The sequence below is a fragment of the Lepus europaeus genome, unplaced genomic scaffold, assembly GCF_033115175.1.
Source record: "Lepus europaeus isolate LE1 unplaced genomic scaffold, mLepTim1.pri SCAFFOLD_3_1, whole genome shotgun sequence".
Lineage (NCBI taxonomy): Eukaryota > Metazoa > Chordata > Mammalia > Lagomorpha > Leporidae > Lepus > Lepus europaeus.
In genome coordinates, this window is record NW_026909276.1 from 3,379,193 (window position 1) to 3,395,342 (window position 16,150).

The 16,150-nt window shown below is 42.7% G+C and overlaps 1 protein-coding gene across 2 annotated transcripts in view; it reads right to left on the reverse strand.

The window, feature by feature from the left end:
• LOC133755341 (zinc finger protein 260-like) overlaps nucleotides 1-14,790 on the reverse strand; it is a 33,147-nt gene extending 18,357 nt beyond the window's left edge. For both annotated transcript variants that reach the window (XM_062185474.1, XM_062185473.1), the window contains exon 1: nucleotides 14,514-14,790. The gene's annotated coding sequence lies outside the window, so the exon portion shown is untranslated. The remainder of the gene's footprint in view (nucleotides 1-14,513) is intronic.
• Between the last annotated feature and the right edge of the window lie 1,360 nt (nucleotides 14,791-16,150).

A 16,150-nucleotide genomic window follows, 5' to 3' on the forward strand; every position in this document is an offset into this window, starting at 1 on the left:
GAGTTAGAAATGTGCCAGGGGATTCCAATACAATCCCATCAAGGTGGCATGTACCAATGCCATCACACTAGTCCAAGTGATCAATTTCTGTTCACATTCGATGGCTTAGATAGGTCTAAAAATCAAAGGTATCACACAAACAAGACAAGTGTCTGCTAATACTAACTGATAGAATCAAAAAGGGAGAGAAAGATCCAGCATGGGAAGTGGGATACACAGCAGACTCATAGAATGACAGATGTCCTAAACAACACTCTGGCCTCAGAATCAGCCCTTAAGGCATTCGGATCAGGCTGAAGAGCCCATGAGAGTATTGTAGGCATGGAAAGCCAAGATACCATGGAAAAGAAAAAAAGAAGAAGACCTAAATGAAAGATCTCTGTTAGTGAGATCCCAGTGGAAAGAATGGGGCCATCAAAGAAGGAGGTACCTTTCTCTGAAGGGAGGAGAGAACTTCCACTTTGACTGTGACCCTATCGGAATAAGATCAAAGTCAGCGAACTCTAAAGGCTTCCATAGCCCTGGCAACTCATGACTGGAGCCTAGGGAGATTACTGACACCATGAACAGGAGTGTCAAATTGTTAAGTTAGCAACAGAAGTCACTGTGTACTTAAACCCATGTGGGATCTGTCCTTAATGTGTTGTCTAATGTGCAGTGATGCTATAACTAGTACTGAAACAGTATTTTTACACTTTGTGTTTCTGCGTGGGTACAAACTGATGAGATCTTTACTAATTATATACTGAATCGATCTTCTGTATATAAAGATAATTGGAAATGAAAAAAAAAACCTGGTGTTAAATTGGAAATGGCATAGAAAATTAATTAATTTTAAAAAAATATTATGTAAGATCTCTGTCTTTAATGTGCTGTACACTCTTATTTAATGCTATAGCTAGTACTCCAACAGTATTCTTTTTTTTTTTTTAACTTGGTGTTGCTATATGGTGGCAAACTGTTGAAATCGTTACCTAATATATACTAAACTGATCTTCTGTATATAAAGAGAATTGAAAATGAATCATGATGTGATAGGAAGGGGTGAGGGAGTGGGAGGGGGGAGGGTTGTGGGTGGGAGGAAAGTTATGGGAGGGGGAAACCATTGTAACCCATAAGCTGTACTTTGGAAATTTATATTCATTAAATAAAAGTTTAATTAAAAAAAAGAATAGTATAATGAAATAGTGGATTGCCTTGTCCTTTCTAAAAATTATTGCTCCCTATAGTGGTAGGCACACACTTCTGACAGCAGGAGTTGCTGATTTTAGAATTACGGTTGTGAATTCTGTGGGGATTCCTGAGAAGAAAGTGGGAAGGCAGCATGCAACACTCAATTGTTGTTGATTGATCTTTTACAACTCATTTCCTCTCACTGGTTTTAAATACTTTTTTTTTTTTTTTAATTTCACAGGTAGAGTTTTAGTGAGAGAGAAAACAGAGAGAAAGATCTTTCTTCTGTTGGTTCACTCTCCAAATGGCTGCTATTGCCAGCACTGTGCTGATCCAAAGCCAGGAGCCAGGTGCTTCTTCCTGGTCTCCCATGCGGGTGCAGGGGACCAAGCACTTGGCCATCCTCCACCACTCTCCTGGGCCACAGCAGAGAACTGGACTGGAAGAGGGGCAACCAGGATTAGAACCCGGTGCTGATATGGGATGCCAGCACTGTAGGTGGAGGATTAACCAAGTGAGCCATGGTGCCAACCCCTATATACACCTTCTGAGTAATGACCAGCATTTATAATTTCAAGCACTTCGAAATAGGATCTCTAATACTTGATTTTACTGAATCAATAATGAAAAATATAGTCCCTAAGAAAAAAAGAGTGATGATCACAGAGTGAAACTAATTCAGGATCTGACAAGTGCTAAATTTGAGGTCAAGCTTGAGCTACTTATCACTAATAGAAATATCACTACTAGAAACAATCAGTATTGTCTGATCAAGTTTTACTAGATGAGAATGGCATTCCATATTTGTGCCAGTTTGTGTCCCAATCTCTCCACTCCTGATCCAGCTCCCTGCTATTGAACCTGGGAAAATAGCAGCAAAAGATGGCCCAACTATGTGGGCCTCTGCCCACACCACAGAGCCAGCCCTAATAAATCTTATTAAAAACCTAAAGAAGGAAAATGTAAAATGTATAAATTATAGTTGTATGTAGGTATACATTTCTGAAAAATATATAATTTCATCCTTTTAGACATTTAAAATTTATTTTTAAATTATTTAATTAAAAAAGATAGAGACATTGATTCTTATGTCTCCCCAGCATAAGACAACAACTTTTCCAGGTTCTAGATGCACTTATTCACAGAGTTTCATAGGTGTAATCAGTAATGTGGCTCAAATAACAGTCTTACCCAGGGGATCCCACTAAATTTAAACAGGGTACTCAATACCATTTTAGAAAAGTTCCAAAATATGTATCAGAAGAAAAAATAATTTATTTGGTACATCTCATTTTAACTATAGTATTACCTAAGTTTCCAATAGTCAGATGTACTAAAAAAATCCCACAGGTGGGAGAGAAGGCCTAACACAGCAATTATTAAAATAAAAATTTTAAGCTACAACTTAACTAGGGAAAATAACACTTCACAGGTCCCAAACTAGAATAATTAAGATGACATAATAAAAGGAAACTCAATGTCTTCATGCATTAAAATTTATTACATTAGACTTAATTAACAAAAAGGTGATTATTCCAGTTCTTTCCCACTTGGCAGCCCAATTGTTCCTGTTGGATCTGGAAAAAAGTAAATGGCATCTCATGGTAGATTACTAAATTCTTAATGCTATATGCCATCGATTATGTCCACCACACTTTATATCTAATATCTCATATTAACATATCTGATGCCTCTTAATAGAAAAATGACCTGTCAATTATTACAAAAGTGGCAAATGTGTTTTTCAAAGTTTTTCCAACAGCCCCTTAGTCTAGTTTGCCTTCACTTTGAAAAGACACTTCTTCTAGGGTATACATGAGCATCTCATTGACTTTGCCATCAAACACAATTTTTGAAAAGAGTTTAACTACCCACCTTTTATCAGGAGCACAGAATATATCACATTGATGACTTCCTCCCTGAATGAGACTGCTTGACACATTTGTGCAGAACATACGATGCTAATACCTTTTAGTCCTTCCTGGGTTTTGGTGCAATGCATGCCTCATTTAAAAAATTAATTGTCATGGATGCTACAAATCAGCCCAGCTTAAATGGCTCCTTTCCAATGAAAAGTGCTAAAATCAGTCAAATTAAGTTATGTAGGCACTATCATTAGTGCTCTCACTGACTTTTTCACTTGTGGAGCTCATACACCTTCTAAATTCTTTGCATCATATATGATATCCATTACTTCTCAAAGGCTGTGATGCAAGAAATAACCTCTCTTGGAACCTTGCTATGTGCCAGTAAAATTAAATCAGATAACTATTAAGTGTGCTATACTGGAAAAACAGTCACCTACACACCTTGAGCCTGTGATTCTACAAACCTTGATGTCTAGTAGGACTTTGGCCATGGATATATAACAGTAAAATGTGAGGATGGCTACTAAGGCCTCCTTAATAAATGATGGACCCAAAACTTGGCACACACCATTTGGCAAAGGGGATGGCTTCCAATGTCTACTGTCTATGCCCAGATGCCAGGGTACTGCAGAAGGGCACTATCCTAACAATAAAAAAAGAAAAACCATTTAAGTTCAGCTGGACACCATTCTGCTGACTGTTGATCTCATTACTATTAATCTGGATGCCTTCACTGGTGACAATCCAGAGACCCAAAGCAGTCACAGCCATTATCTGCTAACAAAAGCTCAAACCAAGAGTTACGGATTTATATCTGTTATAACACAATTCCTCAGAACCCATCTAGTCCAAACCTTGAGAGTTGGAAGCTGTTACACTTGGCCCACCCATAAATAGGACGTTAATTGTGCCAGATGGGCTCTATATCCTTGTACTGCAAGGAGGATGTCACAGATATTGATGCTCCAAACTTATCCAGCTCCCTGCTTATCTGTCTGGGAAAGCAGCAAAGGATTGTCCAAATGCTTGCGCCCCTGAACCCATGTGATATCTGGAAGAAGCTCCTATCTTATGAGATCAGCCTGGTCTAGCCCCAGTCATTGCAGCCATTTTGGAGGAGAACAAACCAGAAGGAAGATCAGTCTCTCCCTTTCTCACTCTAACACTGCCTTTCAAATATATAAATAAATCTTTTAAAATGTAATCATTTCAATAGATTCCTCAGTGCTCAATCATGATGACTTTTACTATCTTAAGTACATTTTCATTTCTTTGTTAAAGATCTGTTTATTTGAAAGGCAGAGAGGGAGCTGGTGTTTTGCAGCAGTATGCAAAGCTGCCATCTGTTATACTGGCATCCCATATAGTCACCGGTTCAAGTCACACTTGTTCCACTTCTGATTTAGCTTTGTGCTAATGGTCTGATAAAAAGTGGAAGATGGCCCAAGTACTTGGGCTCCTGCCACCCCCACTGGTGACTCAGAAGAAGCTCCTGGTTTCAACCTGGCCCTACACTGGCCATTAGAGCCACCAGGGGAGTGAACCAGATGATGGAAGATCTCTCTATGTCTCTCTCTCTCTCTGTAACTATGACTTTCAAATAAATAAATAACTTTAAAAATGATTTTTAAAATGGCAGAGAAACACAGAAAGTGGGTGGGGAGAGAGAGGCAGAGAGGTCTTCCATATGTTGGTTCACTCTCTAAATGTCTGCAACAGCTATGGCTGGACCAGGCTCTCAGGTCCCCTAATAAGTAGTAGATCTTGCACTTAGGTAAAGGAACTGAAGAATTTGAGCCACTACCCCATGATTCCCAGAGATATTAAGCAGGAACCTGGTTTGGAAGTGGAACACTGAAAACTTAGATTAACACTGTAATATAGAATGTGGGCATCACATACAATGATCAACAAATCAGAAAACCTAGAAGAAATCAAGAAACATACTAGATAACAAAATTGAGTCATGAAGACATATAGAAAACCTAAACAAACCAAAAACCAAGACAGAGATTGAATCAGTAACAAAAACCCTCCAAAGAAAAGCCCAAGACCAGAAAGCTTCACTGCTAAAGTCTACCAGACTTTTAAAAATAGAACTAATTCCAATTCTTCTTAAACTATTCAAAGCAATTGAAAGAGAAGAGTATTCCCAAACTCCTATTTGGCCAGTGTCACCTTATTTTCTAAACCAGAAAATGATACAATAGAGAAAGAGAATTAAAGAACAATATCTCCGATAAGCACAGATGCAAAAATTCTCAACAAATTACTAGCTAATAAAATCCAACAACAGATCATAAAGATAATTTACCTGGACCAAGTGGAATGTACCCCTGGTAGGCAGGGATGGTTCAGCATATGCAAATCAATAAATGTGATATGTGACACTAGCAAACTAAAGAATAAAAACCACATGATGATCTCAATAGATGAACAGAAAGTATTTGATAAAAAACAAGCTTTCATTATAAGATTTTAATTATTTAGAGGTCGAATTATAGACAGTGAGAGCAAGAGACAGAGATAAAAGTCTTCTATCTGCTGGTTCACTCCCCAAATGGCTATAACAGTTAGAGCTACACTGATCTGAAGCCAGGAGCCAGGAGCTTCTTCTCTGTCCCCTACTTGGGTATAGGGGCCTAAGCACTTGAGCCATCTTCTACTGTTTTCCCAGGTCATAGTCATAGCTGAGAGATGGATCAGAAGAGGAGCAGCTGGGACTAGAATCAGTGCCCATATGGGATGCCAGTGCCACAGGCAGAGGACTAAACTACAGTACCAGCCCCTCTATATCTTATAAGCACATCTTATCTGTAAGAAGAAAACTGAAAAGTGAGTCAAGTATATCACAAATTATGTTAGAAATTATCTCTAATTTAAAAAAAAAAAAAGGAACACCCTATAATAGAAATCTGCACAAATGTCCTGTGTCCTATTACTTTATCCTTCAGAATACTTTTCAAGATTTCTTCCAGTCTTCACATCTTCCCTTGTTCCTCATACCCTTTCTACATTGCTGCCTCTTTGTTCCTGCAGCTCTCTCCCTTTGGAAGCAGTCTTCTGGACTGTCAATCATTATTTCAAAATGTTTTGTAGGGAGGGCCTGAATGGCCTTCTAATATTCCTTAAATATATATTTCCATAAAAGAGACAATAGAGGGGCTGGTACTGTGTCCCAGCAGGGAAAGCTGCTGCCTGCACTGCTGGCATCCCATGTGGGCACTGGTTTGAGTCTCAGCTGCTCCATTTCTGATCCAGCTCTCTTCTAAGGTCTGGGGAAGCAGTAGAAGATGACCCAAGTCCTTGGGCCCCTGCACCCATGTGAGATAACTGGAAGAGGCTCCCAGCTCTTGGCTTCAGTTCAGGGTAGCTCCAGCCATTGCAGTCATCTGGGGAATAAACCAGAAGATGGAAGGCCTTTCTCCCTCTCTCTCTCTCTCTGCCTCTGCTTCTCTCTAACTCTGCCTTTCAAATAAAAATAGTAATAATAAAAACAGACAGTAGAGCATAGTGGGAAAGCCATTGCCTGTGATGCTGGTATTCCATATTGTGCATGAGTTCATGTCCCAGCTGCTCTAACTTCTGATCCAACTCCTTCATGTGCCTAGGAAAGCTACAAAGTTTGGTGCCTATGCTCCTACACCCACATGGGAAATGTGGAAGAAGATACTGGCTCCTGACTTTAATCCAGATTCAACCCCAGGTTCTGTGGCCATTAGGGGTGTGAAACAGTGGATAAATGATTTACATCTCTCTTTCTCTCTTTCTAACTCTGCCTTTCAAATAAAAATAATAATAAAACAGACAGTAGAGAATACTGGGAAAGCCATTGCCTGTGATGCTGGTATTCCATATTGTGCATGAGTTCATGTCCCAGCTGCTGCTCTACTTCTGATCCAGCTCCTTCATGTGCCTAGGAAAGCTAAAAAAGATGGTGCTTGTGATCCTACTCCCAAATGGGAAATGTAGAAGATACTGGCTCCTGACTTTAATCCAGTCCAACTGCAGCTATTGTGGCCAATAGGGGTGTGAACCAATGGATAAATGATTTATGTCTCTCTCTCTTTGTAACTCTGCCTTTCAAATAAATAAATATTTTTAATTTTTGAAAAAATTTAACAAATGGCCCTGAATATTCTGACTCATCTTGACATATAACAGGAGCCAAGAAAGTTGCTGCTGACTTTATGTAGTGCCTCCTCAATCTGTTCTATAAGAAAAAAATATGTATTTATTTTGCTATCCAAGCACTCAAATCTAAAAGAAATAATATTACCCAGTACAGCTCTGTTTAAGGCTGCTCCTGCACTGAAGAAAAGTAAAGGAGCAAGGGGCCTAAACCCTGTGTGGCAGGGTGACAGTCCCCTCCTCACTCTGCATCTGAGTTTCTTGTTAGAGATGGAGACAATGGCAACTCCAGATACTGCAGTTGTACACAAACAGCCTCAATCACAGACACACCTTGTGTGTGTGCAACAGAAGGAGAGCACGGAGCACTATGTAAGGGAGGAATACATTGAACAAAAAGGAAAGGATGTGAATGGACATAGCTAAGAATTTCCCCACCCTGCTGATCACGATCTCAAGGATGTCCAGGCCAGAATTCCATTTCACTTTGGAAAACACACTCCATAAAGTTTTCTCCACCTGGGTGTATTCTTCTGTGAGGAATCTGTCTTCCTGTGAGAGAGGGCACCACCACAGACTGAGAACCAGTCAAAAAGCAGAGTGATGGCTTTAATTCTCAGAGGTGAATGGACTACCACAACTATGAATTCTGCCTTAAAAAATAAGCTTCCTTATGCTCTAGGAAGCTATATAGGTTTGGGCTAAAATGAGAAACACAGAGACCAGCTGGTCTGTTAGGTGAGAAGAAAGGAAGCTTGATTTCCAGTTGTTACTTTGTAGCATGTTAGTCTTAAGAGGATTTCATTTTCCACTTCTATTTGAAGAAATGGAAAGGTAGAATCAGTGCCAGCCTAACACATGGCAGCTTTAGCCACTGATGACATCACAGCTTGCTACCCAAAAGTGGCAGCCAAAATAAACTCAACAAATGACAACCAAAATAAAACAGAAAAGTCTAACATAATACCAACAGTTGTTCAGCAGATATCACCAAGATCATGACACACAAGTCATCAGAAGGATAAAGGGTGGGTCTGGCTTTGTGGCACAGTGGATTAAGCCACCACAAAATAAAATGCTGGCATCCAATATGTGTGTCCACCCTTTAAAAAAGATTGATTTATTTGAAGGTCAGAGTTTTGGGGGCCAGTGCTGTGGCACAGCTGGTTGAGGCCCTGGCCTGCATCCCATATGGTCCCTGGTTCCGATCTTGGCTGCTCCACTTCCAATCCAGCTGCCTGCTAATGTGCTTTGGAAAGTGGTACAGTATGGCCTAAGTCCTTGGGCATTTATCCACATGGAGATCTGGAAGAAGCTACTGGCTTCTGGCTTCAGATCAGCTCAGATATGGCCATTGCAGCCATTTGGGAAGTGAACCAGCAGACTGAAGACCTCTCTATCTGTCTCTATCTCTATCAGTAACTCTGTCAAATAAATAAAATAAATCTTAAAAAAAAAATGTCAGAGTTACAGAGAGGAGGGAGAGTCAGATGGGATAGCATTGTGGATTAGCAGGCAAAGCTGATGCCTGCAGTGCTGGCATCTGGTATAGGCACCAGTTCATGTCCTGGATGTTCCACTTCTGAACCAGTTCTCTGCTAGTGGCCCTGGAAAAGTAGAAGATGGTCCAATACCTGGGTCCTTGCCACCCAAGTGGGAGACCTGAATGAAGCTCTTGGTGCCTGGCTTGGGCCTGGCCCAGTTCTGGTCATTGCAGCCATCTAGGGAGTAGACCAGCAGATGGAAAATCTCTTGCTCATTCTCTCCCTTTCTCTATCTCTGCCTTGCAAATAAATAAATAAATGCTAAAAAAGAGAGAGATCTTTCATCTGAGATGGCTGCACTGGCCAGGGCTGAAGCACACAGAATCCAGGAGCCAGGCACTTCATCTGGGTCTCCCCTATGGGTTACAATGGCCCAAACACTTGAGTCATCCTCTGCTGCTTTTCTCAGGCCAACAGCAGGGGGCTAGGTTAGAAGTGGAGCGACTGGGACATGAACTGCTGCTCATCTGGGAAGCTGGCATTGCAGATGGTGGCTTTCCCCATTGTGCCACAATGCCAGCCCCATGAGTGCCAGTTTGAGACACAGCTGTTCCACTTCTGATCCAGCTCCCTGCTAACACAACTGGGGAAGCAGAAACAGATGGCACAAGTACTTGGGTCCTTGCACCAATGTGGAACACTGGGTTGGACTTCCAGGCTGAGTCAGCATTATTCATTGCAGTCTCTTGAGTGAACCAGCAGATGCAAGATCCCCATCCTTCTGTCTCTGCCTCTTTCTCTGTAACTCTGCTTTAAAATAAAATTTTTAAATCTTAATAAAATAAAGAGAAAGGGTGAGAGAGTAGCCACAGTAAAGTAACAGAGCAAAGCTACAGTTGTACTGTCCCTCAGCAGCCTTCTGCCTCAAGTGGGAAGTCTCTGGCTTACAGACACTGACATAAAAGATACATTCACAACACATTTCAAAACAAAAGATGAGAGGTTTACAAGGCATATTGATTTTATGATGACTTTCATTCAATAGGTACACTGGGTTTAGGTATATGCCTTTTGTGCAGCCAAGTTAACCCAGGGACTAATTCAAAGAGAAACATCGAGGAAGATGTGCTGCTAGGGGAGAGAGCTGCAATGTCCCATTGTTCTTGTAGCATCATAAAGAGAAAGAAAAGGTCTACTCATGTCCATGGTTATAAGGAGGACAGAAGCACAAACATTTCAGAAGGGGGGAGCAAATTATAAATATAGTTATTTTAAGAAAATAAAATGAAGTAAATTTCAGAATATAATGTGGGGTGGAAAAACACCATCAGTTCATCAATTCTCACAGGGGTCCAGGAAAACTGCCCTGCCTACCCATAAACCAAATGTTTCAAAACACATTTTCTGATTAAATTCAGAAGATTACAGGAATCAGCACTCTGGGTGTTCAAATGCCAAATTAAGTTTTAGTTTCCACTATGGGCAGATGTAGCCAACTACTCAGATCATGAGAAAAACTTTTCAATAAGAAGAAACATGAAATATTCAGTCACACAGAATAACTATGCCTAGTGCTCAAAGTGAACCCCAAGATAAGCACCCAGAAAACCTGTTAGGTCTTGGGGCCAGCTCCATGGTGTAGCATGTAAAAATTTATTTATTTAAAAGGCAGAGTTACAGAGAGGCAGAGGCACAGAGAGAGGTCTTCCATGCACTGATTCACTCTGAAAATGGCTGCAACGGCCAGAGCTGGATCTATCTGAAGCCAGGGGCCAGAAGCTTCTTTCAAGTCTCCCATGTGGGTGCAGAATCCAAAAACTTGGGCCATCTGCCACTGCATTCCCAGGCCACGGCAGGAAGCTGGATCTCAAACAAGCACCCATAAGGGATGCCAGCACTGTAGGTGGCAGCCTCACCTGCCATGTCACAGTGCCAGCCCTCAAAATAAACCTATTTTAAAAAGCATTTTAAATGAGGGATGGGAGAGAGTTTGTTTATCCAAAGCAAGGATGACATAACATAACATAACTACTACACAGAAGAAGCTCCTGGCTCCTGGCTTTGGATCGGCACAGCTCCGACCACTGTAGCCAACTGGGGAGTGAACCAGCAAATGAAGACTTATCTCTCTCTGCCTCTCCTCCTCTCTGTGTTCAACTCTGACTTTCAAGTAAAATAAATAAATCTTTAAAAAAAATAAGGTAACTACTAGTACTCATTAACTTAAAAAATATAGAAACTTAATGAAACTCAAAATATAACCAAAATCATCATCTACTACAAATTATAATCTTTATTCTGAGTCATATTAGAAAAAATTTAACCCCTCCCCTCCTTTGAAAAATGCACATGGGACTGGTGTAGTAGGTTAAGCAGACCCTGGCAGTGCCAGCACCCCACATGGGCACTGGTTCAAGACCTGGCTGCTCCATTTCCAATATAGCTCCCTAATTCACCTGCGAAAGCAAAGGATAATGGCCGAAGTGTTTGAGCCCCTGAAATCAAGTGTGAGAACCAGAATAAGCTCCTAGCTTCTCGTTTTAGCCTGGCCCAGCCCAAGTCATTGTGGCCATTTGAGGAGTGAATCAATGGATGGAAGACCTCTCTCTGTCTCTCCATCTCTCTGTAAATCTGCCTTTCAAGTAAATAAAATGAATTAAAAAAAAAAAACCCTATACAATGTAGTATTTTGGTTATTCCCTCATACAAGGAAAGCTCAGATAAACTATAGATGAATCCTCCTGGCTTGATGCAATTCAGAAGGAGGATTGCTTCTGCCAGCCTCTGCTAGACATCAATGAGAGTTATTAATGGGAAGATGAGTGGACACATCAGACTGCTTCCTCACATGGCACATTTTCTTAAATACATCACTTCTACATTATCAGATTATGTCTCTCATATGAAACATGTCTCTCCTAAAAATTTTAAAGAACTTGCCAGAAACTTCTAACAGAGCAGGGAATGATGTGCCAAGAACAGTGAGTTAGCCTGAGTAGTCCAGGAAGCCTGTTCTTGGCTGTTTTCAAGTTCATATTAATGTACACACAACATAGTTGCTGATAGAGTGTCTTACAGTTGTTTCCTGGGTGTGAAGCAACTCTTTTCAGCAGAAACACATAACTGCTTGTCCACTCACAAGCACTGTGATAGGGAGTACATGGGAGAAAAGGTCAAAAACACTGGGTTTCAGAGGAAGAATGCTGTTACCCTAGCAACCTCTATCCAGGATTCCCTTTCTATTTTTACTTCCTAGGTAACTTTACTATGCTAAATGAGTTTCACAGATTAGTAATCTGGTGACAACAGGACTCTAACAGAATCTATGAATCACTGAGTTAATCAAGTGAAAACTTCATTATACTGAAAGTCTATAGCACTAGTTTTCAGGGCCACATTGCTCTTTTTTTAAAAGATGTTTTATTTATTTATTTGAGAGGTAGAATTACAGATAGTGAGATGGATAGACAGAGAGAAAGGTCTTCCTTCTGCTGGTTCACTCCCCAGTTGGCCAAAATGGCCAGAAGAGCTGCACTGATCTAAAGCCAGGAGCCAGGAGCTTCTTCTGGATCTCCCACATGAGTGCAGAGGCCCAAGGACTTGGTTCATCTTCTACTGCCTTTCCAGGCCATAGCAGAGAGCTGGATCAGAGGAGCAGCTGGGACTGAAACTGGTGCCCATATGGGATGCTGGCACCACAGGCAGAGAACTAACCTACTGAGCCACAGTGCCAGCCCAAAGCCACATCTTTTACCGCACTGTGTGGGCATCTCTGTGCGGGGAGAGGGGCACATTTTCCCTTTTCTTCCTTACCCCTCTTCACATTAACACCTTGAACAAAGGCTTCCACAGACCAGTCATTTTGAAAATCTACCACTAATATCCTCCCATGTTGAAAATGTCATGGGGTTAAACACAGAACCCAGAATAAGAAAAGTAACTTGAAGCTGGTGTTGTGTCTGAGCGGGTAAAACCATATGGGTGCCGGTTCAAGACCTGGCTGCTCCACTTCTGATCCAGCTCTCTGCTATGACCTGGGAAAGCAGTGGAAGATGGCCCAAGTGCTTGGACCCCTGTGCCTGTGTGGGAGACCTGGAAGAAGGTCCTGGCTTCTGGCTTCAGATCCATGCAGTTCTGGCCATTGTGACCACCTGGGGAATGAACCAGCAGATAGGAGATCTCTCTCTCTCTCTCTGTGTCTTTGCCTCTCTGTAACTCTGCCTTTCAAATAAATAAATAAATATATATATTTTTTTAAAAAAGTAATGGGCCGGCGGCCAGTGTCATGGCTTAACAGGCTAATCCTCTGCTTTGCAGCGCCAGCACACCGGGTTCTAGTCCCGGTTGGGGCACCGGATTCTATCCCAGTTGCCCCTCTTCCAGGCCAGCTCTCTGCTATGGCCTGGGAAGGCAGTGGAGGATGGCCCAAGTCCTTGGGCCCTGCACCCGCATGGGAGACCAGAAGTACCTGGCTCCTGGCTTCGGATCAGCGAGATGCACCGGCCGCAGCGGCCATTGGAGGGTGAACCAACAGCAAAAAGGAAGACCTTTCTCTCTCTCTCTCTCACTATCCACTCTGCCTGTCAAAAAAAAAAAAAAAAAGTAATGGGCCGGCTCAGTGGCTCACTTGGTTAATCCTCTGCCTGCAGTGCCAGCATCCCATATGTGCACTGGATTCTGTCCCGGTCGCTCCGCTTCCAGTCCAGCTCTCTGCTGTGGCCAGGAAGGGCAGTAGAGGGTAGCCCAAGTGCTTGGGCCCCTGCACCCATGTGGGTGACCAGGAGGAAGCACTTGGCTCCTGGCTTCGGATCAGCACAGTGCACCAGCCACAGCGGCCATCCGGGGGGTGAACGAACAGAAGGAAGACCTTCCTGTCTCTCTCTCTCACTGTCCAACTCTGCCTGTCAAATTAAAAAAAAAAAGTAACTGGCCCTCAAAATTAAAACCGTGTGGACTGTAAGATAATCAGCTTAGTGGAGCATTGAGTGACTGTAAAGAACTAGACAAGAAAAATTGATACTTTTCTGTATTTATGTTTTCGTAGCTCTCCACTATGAAAATCCAGATTGAAGTAGCTCATTATTAACTCACATGGTAGACTTGCATTAATTTCAGTTCACTACTCACTTTGCAAAGGGGTTAGCAGCAGGTAATAAAAGTTGACATCCCTAATAACATGAGAAGAAAGAAGGATTGAAGACAGAAATCGAAAAGCAGGAAAATAAATCAGCTACGTTTCCATGGCCTCAAGCTCCAGATTGAAAAAGAGTCTGTTAATTAAACACGGAGGAGCGATCAATCCACAAAGCTACTGCACAAGCTTCACGTGCTGCTGGGAAAGTCAGCCAAACACAGAGCGCCCCAGCTGTCAGATGTGTCCACAGGGTCCAGCATGGGGGCCAGGAGCCAGATCCTACTCTGATCTTCCATCCCCACCTCTCCACTGCCTCAGGCTCCAGATGAGGGCCACCGAGCCCCACCCAGCTGGAACTACCAGGGGATATAGCCAGAGGCCCAGCCACAAGGCATTCTCTGACCCACCCACAGTGAGAACTGGGCTTATTTAAATATAGGGAATGGGACTCCTTCCTTTGCGTGCTCTCAACTGCCCTGCTTGTGCCATTGCTCATCCAGTGTACTTTAAGAATTTGAGCGAGGCAGCCCGTGGGACCGGCCAAGTGTTGGGAGACCGGGAAGCGACAGTGGGAGACACAACACCTGGGTTCCAGCCTTAACTCTGCTGGAGAAGCTCCCAGGATCACTGAGAAGCAAGTGATCGAGGTCTGGGAGCCGCCATCCTCCATCCCACCCACCCCTCTCCCACACACGCATAGATGCCCCCTCCTGTTTTCCATACTTGCTGTGGAACATCTCATCTCGGGAGCAGGTCCCCTTTCTTCAGGACACACGGGGAGCAAAGCGGAGAGTATGGGACGGGAGTCGCTGGAACTTGGGACCCACGGTGGCAGATGCAGAGGCACAGAAGCGGTGGGCGGCAGGTCTGGGGCGTGTGCTCCCGAACTGCCTGCAACTGCACTTGCAGAGCAAGACTCCCCAGTGAATGCAGGAGAAGGAGCAGCGCGGCCTCTCAGGACCCTCTCTGATCAGTAAATGAACTTCTGTTCCCAACTCCGAGCCACTTGGAAAGGCACGCGCATGCGCATGTTCTTCCGCATGCACACGCACAGGCGTTCAGAGCAGGAAAACGTTAGAGCACCGGGTGACTCTGGGAAATGGAGTCCAGGCCAGGGCATTCCTGGATAGACTTACTGGCCCTCTCCTAGGACTTCAGTGTGGGGTGGGCGGAGACAGGCTGGGAACCAGAGGGTGTTTGCTTTTGTTTACATCCCTCCTTCCCTTCCTTCCCACCCCAGATCTCAAGGGTCAGCTGCTGTTCTTCCTTTCTTGAACAAAATCTTAAGAAGTGACAGCCACTGCTGCTGAGTCCCAAATCCCGGTTCCCTCACACACGCTGTTTCCCTCAGAAAAATCCTACTGGCTGCTTTATTCCTGGACAGCTTCTCTCAAGTAATGAATGACAAGGATTTCAATGTAACTCTTAGCACAGGTGTACACAGCATAGTTTAACATGTAGATTTGAGGATACAATTTTTATTTGTGTCTTTTATTTGTGGTTCTTTTCAAAGCATTTTACACCACCCTCTAATTCACCAAGTACAAAAAAAAAAAAAAAAAGAGAGAGAGAGAGAGAGAGAGAGAGAGAGAACTGGATACAGGACTAATATTGCCAAGTATCTTCTAGGGGCCAGATTACCAGAGTAAATGCCTTACTTTGTATCAATTATACCTTAGGTTAATTCTGGAGACAGTATTCTCAATTTACAAAGAGAAAGCTGAGGTGGAAAGAGATTCGAATTAAATTTGCCCATGGAAGTATGGTAAAAAAAAGTCTAGGTTAAAGGCCAACCAAAGTGAAATATTGGTTTAAGAAATCTTTCGGGACCAGCACTGTGGCATAGTGGGCTAAGCCTCCTCCTTCAGCACCGACATTCTATATGGGGGCTGGTTCAAGTCCCTGCTGCTCCACTTCCAATCCAGCTTTCTGCTCTAGCCTGGGAAAGCAGTAGAAGATGGCCCAAATGCCTGGGACCCTGCATCCACATCGGAGACCCAGAATTTCCTGGCTCCTGGCTTTGGATCAGCTTAACTATGGCTATTGCAGCCATTTGGGGAGTGAACAAGTGGATGGAAGACTTCTCTCTCTCTCTCTGCCTCTGCCTCTCTGTAACTCTGCCTTTCAAATAAAAAAAAATCTTCTTTAAAAAAAGAAATATTTCTTTTATCTTGGGGCCCAGTTTCTAAAACCCAGATTTCTCATCTCTAAAATAAAAAGTGAGGAAGAGGAAGAGTATCTACAATCGTAATCTTCACTGTAGAGAAACACATAGGATTATAACTTCTCTAAAAAAGAAAGGAGATTCAAAGTTGCTATTGCTATATGGTTATTTTTCTCATGTTTAATATCAAGATAGC